Below are 7,787 nucleotides of genomic sequence, written 5' to 3'. Positions count from 1 at the left end.
GGTCGCCCTCCATTCAACTCGGCCCTCTGTGGCCATGCATGTGCAAGGATAGCTGCCCTGGGTCTCCAAGTACCTGGTCTGCAACAGCTTCTGACATGGTGAACTCAATTTTTTGGATGCCATAGCTCTCTTTTCCAGACCTGCCCATCTCAGAGGCTGTCTACTGCCTCTTTGCCACACCTGCTAAACCAAGGTCCCTCATGTTGCTGTTTGTGCTGGAAATCCTACATGTTCACTGCAGAGAGAAGGTGTTTTTCAGCATTTTCAGCACTTGCTGAAGCCAAGCATTCAGTGTTCAGACTTTTGCAAGCCAGGCCACTCCTAAAATGGGGAAATGCATGAGAGTTTCATGAATCCCAGCCTCAACAGTGCTCAACATGGGGCTGGAGCCCCTGCTTGGGAATTTCACTTCTGTTGCTTTTTACTGGCAAATCCAAAGGTGAAAACTGGAGTTGACAATTCAAAGCATTGCCACTGTTGTCCTCAGGGGTAATTGCCACCCTTCCTGGTAGGCACTGTGGGACATGCAGAACCACAGGCCCCTCTTCTTTGTCTTCTTGGGACCAGCTAAGACAGATTTTTATGTTTGATACCATCCCATTAAGTACGATGGCCAGTCATAGGATACCACTCAGATGTCTGCTATAAATGTCTACCTTAAAACATAGAAATGGTGCCCTGGGCTCCTCTGGGTTTGCTTATTTGATCTCTGCTGGCTGCTAAAGGAGCTTTGGGTGACAAAAGCATGTGGAAACAACTGGGTGCAGATAGCTGGAAGAAACTACATAGAGTCTTCCCCATTGACCCCATTCTTCTCAGCCATCACCATCACCTGGTCTATTGGGAAAGGAAAGAGGTTTCCAATGGAGTATCAGCAACTGTAGGAGCAAAAGTGACCTCAGCCAAGACCACAGCCAAACGGAGGTGGTTCTCAGCAGCGCTGTTCAGGGTTATCTCATCTCACATGGTATGTCAGCCCTGCTTCTCTTAGACATCTGCTGGAGACTGGGTAAATAAGACGGCAGATTTAACACCAGAACACAGGGGATAAAGACAAGTCAGTTCTCTTTGATTCACACTGTCATGATTTACTGTCTTTCTACCCCATGCAGCTCACTAAGCACCTGACACCACATGCCTGCTCCAGCTCTAGGTTCATTATCAGCCCTCATCCTGCTCTTTTTTCCCCAGTGAGGCTTCCCTGCCCTGATGTTCACCCACCATCACATCTAATTTTGTCTCCCAGTCAATCTCTACCCCTGCCTCCCCAGTGTCCTTCTGCCCCCACAGTGTTCCTACCCTGATGCTCAAATCATGTCCTTTACTGTGACTCCACTTACTGTCTGCCACAATGAAAGTTTACTGGCACCCAGTGACATGTGAAGGCCAGAGTTGTTCACTGTTTATCCCCAGAAATTGAGAGATTTTAATCTCCAGGCTAAACTGCCACTTCAGTGTTTTAGACCTCCACACTGGCTGCTTGCCTCTGCAGGGAGTCAGGGGAGCACAGAGAAAGGCTTTTGACCAGTTTCCCAGTGACGGGTTTGTACTGCTGTGGCCCACAATGATGTCTGGGACATGTTCCTCTGCACATTTACGAGCAGTGACAACATCCTCCTGACCTGGCTGGTGGTGCTTCAGAGCAAGGCTGAACTAGCACAGGCACACGGCATGTAAGGAGTTAATAAAAACTGCTGGATTAAAATCATTATGTTGCCACTGAAAAACCCTGCTGTTAGCCACAGGGAAGGACGTTGTCTGCAGCTCCCTTACAATAAAATGAAGGGCAATTTCATCCAGTCACCTGCTGCTGACCTATTTAAAGTACCCGGAGGCAGGGCAGAACAGGTCGCAGGTGGTTCAGCCTGCAGCAGCCAGGGTCAGGCTGCAGGTGAAGCATCCTGGTGCCACCTCTTTGGGGAACTGAGTGCCCGCACCTTCTTCTCAACCTGGACCATGCAAGCAAGCAAGCTGGTGCTGCTGGCAGCATTGCCCTGCCTCTACCCCGGTCAAGCTCTGCCACAAGTGTGCTGTTTGGCAGAGGCTGGGGTGCCTGGCAAGTGATGGAGCTGCATGAACCTGGCCACCACCAGGTGTACCCAGGCTTGGGGAGGTCACTTCCCAGCACACAGAGCCCAGCCTGCACACCCAGGCTTTGGGGACCCCTGCACATCCTTCATCAACATCTGCTTAAATCCCACCATGTTCCTATGGGCTGGGAAGGTGAAGCTTCCCTGCATTAGCTGCCACTGGATCTGCGGCTTTTCAGATGCCTTCCCATCACTGCCTACCTGGATGAGCATGGTGCAAAAGAGCCGTACATGATCTTTCCAATTTTTCTTGTCCTTGCCTTGAATGTGCCCTTCTGTCATTGAAGACGGTCTTCTTACTGGGCTGTATTAACACAAGCATAGCTGGCAAGTCAAAGGAAGTGATTCTTCCCATCTACTCAACATTCAAGAGGGCGCATCTGGAGTACCATGTCCACTTTTGGGACACCCTGATATGGGAGAGATGTTGATGAACTGTAATGGGTCCAGAGGAGGGCCGCTGAGACGGTTGGAGCTGGAGCACAGGACATATGAGGAGCGCTGGGTTTGGTCTGATGGATGGAGAGGAGGCTGAGGGGGATCTAATTTCACCGCCTGAAGGGGCTGGCAAAAGGACAGAGCTAGATTCAGGTGCACAAAGAAAGGGCAGTGGCAATGGGCACATGTTGCCATACAATGGGACATACAGGAAAATTTCTCCAACTTGGAAGTGGACAAGCACTGGAACAGGGTCCCAAAAGTCTCTGTTGGAAATCAGGTGAAATGAGCGCTACCTTCGAAATCAAGTTTCCTCTTGTTTCTTCTAAGGAAGATTAGAACCTTTCAATTTTCAAAATGCCTACAAGAGTCCCATATCTTTACTTGACTCCATGAATAAAAACAACAACTGCATTTCAAAATGTTAAAAATTGCACTGCCAGACCAGGCGGTGTCTTTTTAGCATACTTGTGATTGTGTGTATTTTTCTGCCTTACCTGCAAAGGGAAATCATCATTTCTAAGGGACTTTGCTAGAGGCAAGAGGTGGATTACTAGAGCTGTGTCCTTCATTTAGGAATAATAGCCATTAAACTCCTTGTTGCTATGGGGCTGCAATTTCCAGAGGCGATACCCATTATCAGAAAACTGGCTGCTGGCAAGCAGTTAATGAGAGAGCTTTGAAACGGCTCAGTAAAAATCCAGCTTCCCTGCAGACTTCTGAGACACGTATGAAAGGGGAAGGGGAGCCAAAGCTGCATCCAGCTGTGATCTGCACAGACGTGGGGTGGTGGCGGCTTCACTATTGCTTGACAGACTGAGGGAACCCCTTTCAGACCCAGCACAGGAGGGTTTTTTTCAGAGCTTTGGGGGCTCTGCTGGCCTGTGGCAGGTCAGAGCTCTCTGCCCTGAGCCCAGACTCACTCCCTGCGGCCTGAGCCAACACCAGCATCCTGCTGAGCCAAGAAAATACAAAGGTGTCTTTAAGCCATCAAGAAGCACACATGAGAGCCAGGGCATGGGGTATGAAGAAGTTCTTACATGGCAGAGTCATTCTTGTGCTGGGCTTTGGTCTCTTCACCGTGTCTTCCCAGCAGCAGAGAGGACCTGGGAGAGCAGCAAATCCATCTGGATGCGGCTGTTGCCTGGATGGAGAAGATGCACACCCACACACCAACCCAGCATCTCTCAGCAGCACAAAAGCATCTCACTAGACTGCAAAAAGAAAGCCACGGAAATGCCACGGTCCTTCTGTTCCTCTCCACTGAACTAAATCTGCAATAGATTCAGCAAAGTTCCTTGCACAGATGCATGCGGTCAGGCCTAATCCTTGGGGACAAGCAGTTTTTCTGAGGCCCAAGGCAACTGGATGAAATAAAGCAACTGTCACACTTTCAGTTTTACTGGTTTTGTTCCTTTCTGTTTGTTAGTTTTGTGAGAGCACTGATGTGAATTCACATTCATCCTTCCCTTTCTGAGCTGAGAAAGTCTTCATTTTGCTTTGTGACTGAGGAAAAAAGAGAGGAACCTAAAACATCAAGGCTCTGCTGCTCCCTGGCAGAGCCTGGAGGGATGCCCAGGCTATGACAGGCACTGCCACCGTGACTGAATGCCTCTGAGCATCACACACACACACAATATCCTATCGACAATGCAAACACACTAGCAGTGGTGCTTCTGGTTGTGTGAAATTCTCCCTAAAGCAGACAAGCTAAAGATCCCTGTTTGGGATGCTAAACTCTTTTATAACCTGCAGTTGCAAAGTTGCAGTGTGGCTCAGTACAGCTTTAGATAGCAAAGACAATGGGATGTGCCAGGTTGCCATAGTTACGCTGCAGAAAGTGGAGGGAATTTACCAATGTTTAAAAAAACAATTTCAGCATCAGCAGAACTAGAGCATGAAACAAATGGATGACACTTTGGGGCCAGGAGTAACAGTTTCTGGCTTTTCATGTATTTTCTAGAATCAGCCTCTAGCATGGCATTTTCATGTTGTAACCAGGAGGGTTACAAATACAAGTTTTCACTGAAATGGTGGATACTAAACACATGACTCCAGGACCTGCAGATTGAAGTAACTGTCAAAAATCTTATAATGCACAGTAGGCAGTCTGTAGTATTTCAGTGGCAGAAAGACTGGGCTGCCTGACGTGTGTTAATGACCTGCAAATATTCAGTAAGGTTGTGGCATCTAGGACATGTGCCTTTGTTGTCTGTGTACCATTCAAAGAGCAGGATATTTTTGCATCAACATGTTGTCAAGTTGAGGAATTAAAAAAATGCGGTTTTCTGTAAATGTGTTAAATAAATAAAATGTGTTGGAAGGCGTTTACTCTTGTCAGGGAGCAAAAGGGCTATCTGCTTCCTGAGGGATGGGGAGTCAGCAGCCAAGGGCAATAACACGGCCAGCAGGGCAGGGACCTGACCAGCCAGGGTCCAGCCCCGCAGTACCCAAGCAAGGCAAGCAGAGCAGCACCAGACATCATGGCCAGGTTCAATCAAGAGTATCCATCATCAGAGAAGCTGGTGTTGATGAGGCAGGTCCAATGTCAATCCACACGTCAGGGTCAGGATCAGTGGAGTCCACAGCCAGGCACGGGAATGGGCATGGCTGCACTGGGGATCAGCAGTCTTCAGCATATCTCAGGCAAGGACTAAAGGTTCAGGTCTTGAGCTTAAATTCTGCCTTTTGGGCCAACAGGTAAGGCATGCAGGTAGAGGCTCCAGGTGAGGCTGGTCTGGGCTGTTAATGACTCAGGGCCCTGACAAATCTTTGTGGAACATAATCTAGTATATCCTATATTGTAGTATGTATCAGCAGTCTCTGTTTCTATAGACTTTTGTTTGATTTTACCACAAATCTGATGATAAACAGTTTTTCAATAAATTCCCAAATCCTGGGTTCACGGGAACATGACGTGTTAATAAAAAACAGCAAAAAGATTGTACTACTTATTTTGGAGAAACCTTTGAAAACATACTCTGGCTGTCTTCAATATTGAATATTTCTTCTGAGGCTTCTGACTCTTGCTTTCCGAATTCCCGAGTTGGACAATGCCAGCAAACAGCAATGCTGGCCACCCCCTCCATAACCATCTGAGTCCACACCGTTGCTAGCATGCCTGGATACAAGAACATGCAGCTGGAGCCCATTTGGCACTCTGCTCTATCTTTTGACTCTCAAAGCTCACTTCAACCATACAAAACTATCAAGAAAATGAACCAGCTGGTAATGGGACAGAAAATCTGACAATGGTGCCCAGTAAGACACAAAGGACACCCAGTGGGACAACAGAGTCCCTGGCTGAGCTCTGCAATGTGGGACTGTGGAAGGAGGAAAATCCCCCTTTCACCCCCAGGCTGCTTCAAAGGCTGGTGTTGAGAGGAGGGCAATTAGAGCTGCCAATTGCTTTTCCTGCTGCAGCTTCCCCTTTGTCACTGCTAAAAGACTGACAGCCCGATAACAAGATGACAGTGCGGCTGAGCCCACACCCCTGAAACATGCTCTCTGCGCTCCTGGACCATTCATTCAAGAGCCTGTCTCAGTTCATTTTGTAATTCTTTCTTTCTCTTTAAGCTACTCATACATGAGGACCTCGTTCATCCACTCAGGCTGTTTCATTTCAGGTTGTGCAAGTATTTTGGCTAAAATTTCACCCAGACAACTTCTGTTTCTGTTTCACTGCTATACTTCACAGAGACATGATTATTCACCAACTAGTCACTGGGCCTGTTTACTCTGTAGATAAAGGAATAGCTCAGAGGTGCTTTTTCTCCCAGTCTAGGAGCCAGCACACCTCTGAGCACAAAACTTCACATCAGTTCCTGCCAGCTAGCAAAACCAAACCTTGGCAAGTTCTCTGTATAGGGATCTGCTCTGAAGCAGTGGCCTGCACAGCAGCTGGGAGCTTCCTGAAGACGTTTAGATGCATCTTCTTGGCAGGAATACCCTTCAAGGCAGAGATACTGCAGAACCGTACTAGGAAAAAGTCATGCGGGAGAGCTTTTCCTTATGTACACTCAGCTGCCTGCTCATTCTCCTCCCTCAGCAGGAAAGGGGGAGCAAATAGGGAAAAGACAGGCACGAGAAAGCTTGTGTGTTAAGACAGAGACAGGGAAGTCACTTATGAGTTACTGTTGCAGGCAAAACAGACACAATTTGGAGAAAAGTAACTTCATTTATTGCCAATTAAAATTTAATGTAAGTACAAATGTGGGTAGTGGGAAACAAAAAGAGAAACGTTAAACCAATACCTTTCCTTCCTCCCTTTCTCAGACTCAGTTTCACTCCTTCACTTCACCCTGCCCAAAATTGGTGCAGGGATGATCAAGGGCAGGGGATCAAGGTCAGTACGAAGTGGTTTCTCTCAGCCACTCCTTCCTTCTCACCATTCCTGTGCTCCAGCATGCGATCCCCACAGGCTGCAGGCCTTCAGGAAAATCTCCTCCAATGTGGGTCCTTCAGGGGCTGCATTTTCTTCAGGAGTATCCATTTGCTCTGAAGTGGTTCCCCCAGGGGTTGCTGTGTGAATACCTGCTCCAGCGTGATCCTTTCCACAGGCTGCAGGGAATATCTACTCTGGCATGAGTTGTCCATGGCCTGTAGAGGCTCCAGGAACAGCCTGCCCCACAGCAAAGTGCCTGTGAGTGGCACCACAAAGCGATAGTGAGTGGATGACTCCAAATGAGCTGGAAACAGGGGGATGCAGCCAGACTGTGCCAGGGTCTGGTCTGGCCACCTGAGCAGGTCTTTGCGTCAATTTGCAGCTGAGAGATTGGAGAAGCCTAAAAAGCCTTTGGACAGCTGTCTGTTTTGGTCAGTCCCTATCCTGCTGGGCTCCTGGGTGCTTCCAGATCAAAGTCATTTCATGAGTTGACTTCTGCATCCTGGAGCTACGTTGCTTGGTTGTAACTGGTGTCACAAAACACAAAATCTTTTGTGTGCAGTCACTTACGTGCAGTATATGTTTGATTGGGCAGCAGGGAGTCAATTGCTCTTTACCTTCTTGGTTGAGGCTTTCTGGGTCAGAGGGTTGGTCTGAGACAGGAGCCCCGGAGGGAGACACTGTCCTATAAACCTGCTCAGGACAGAGTGGGCATAAGCTCTTCTTACACTTCTTCTGCCACTTTTTGAGGTTTCTCTACAATGGGGCTCTTCTCTGAGCCAGTGTAAGGCCATTCAGTTGCAAGGAGGGACTAAAAAAACTGAAAGTGAAACTTATGAAACACTGCTGAGCTAGGAAAGACTGAGACTACATCA

This window comes from Vanellus vanellus, assembly GCF_965231255.1.
Source record: "Vanellus vanellus genome assembly, chromosome: 20".
Taxonomy (NCBI): Eukaryota; Metazoa; Chordata; class Aves; order Charadriiformes; family Charadriidae; genus Vanellus; species Vanellus vanellus.
Note: the sequence above shows the minus strand (reverse complement) of the source record.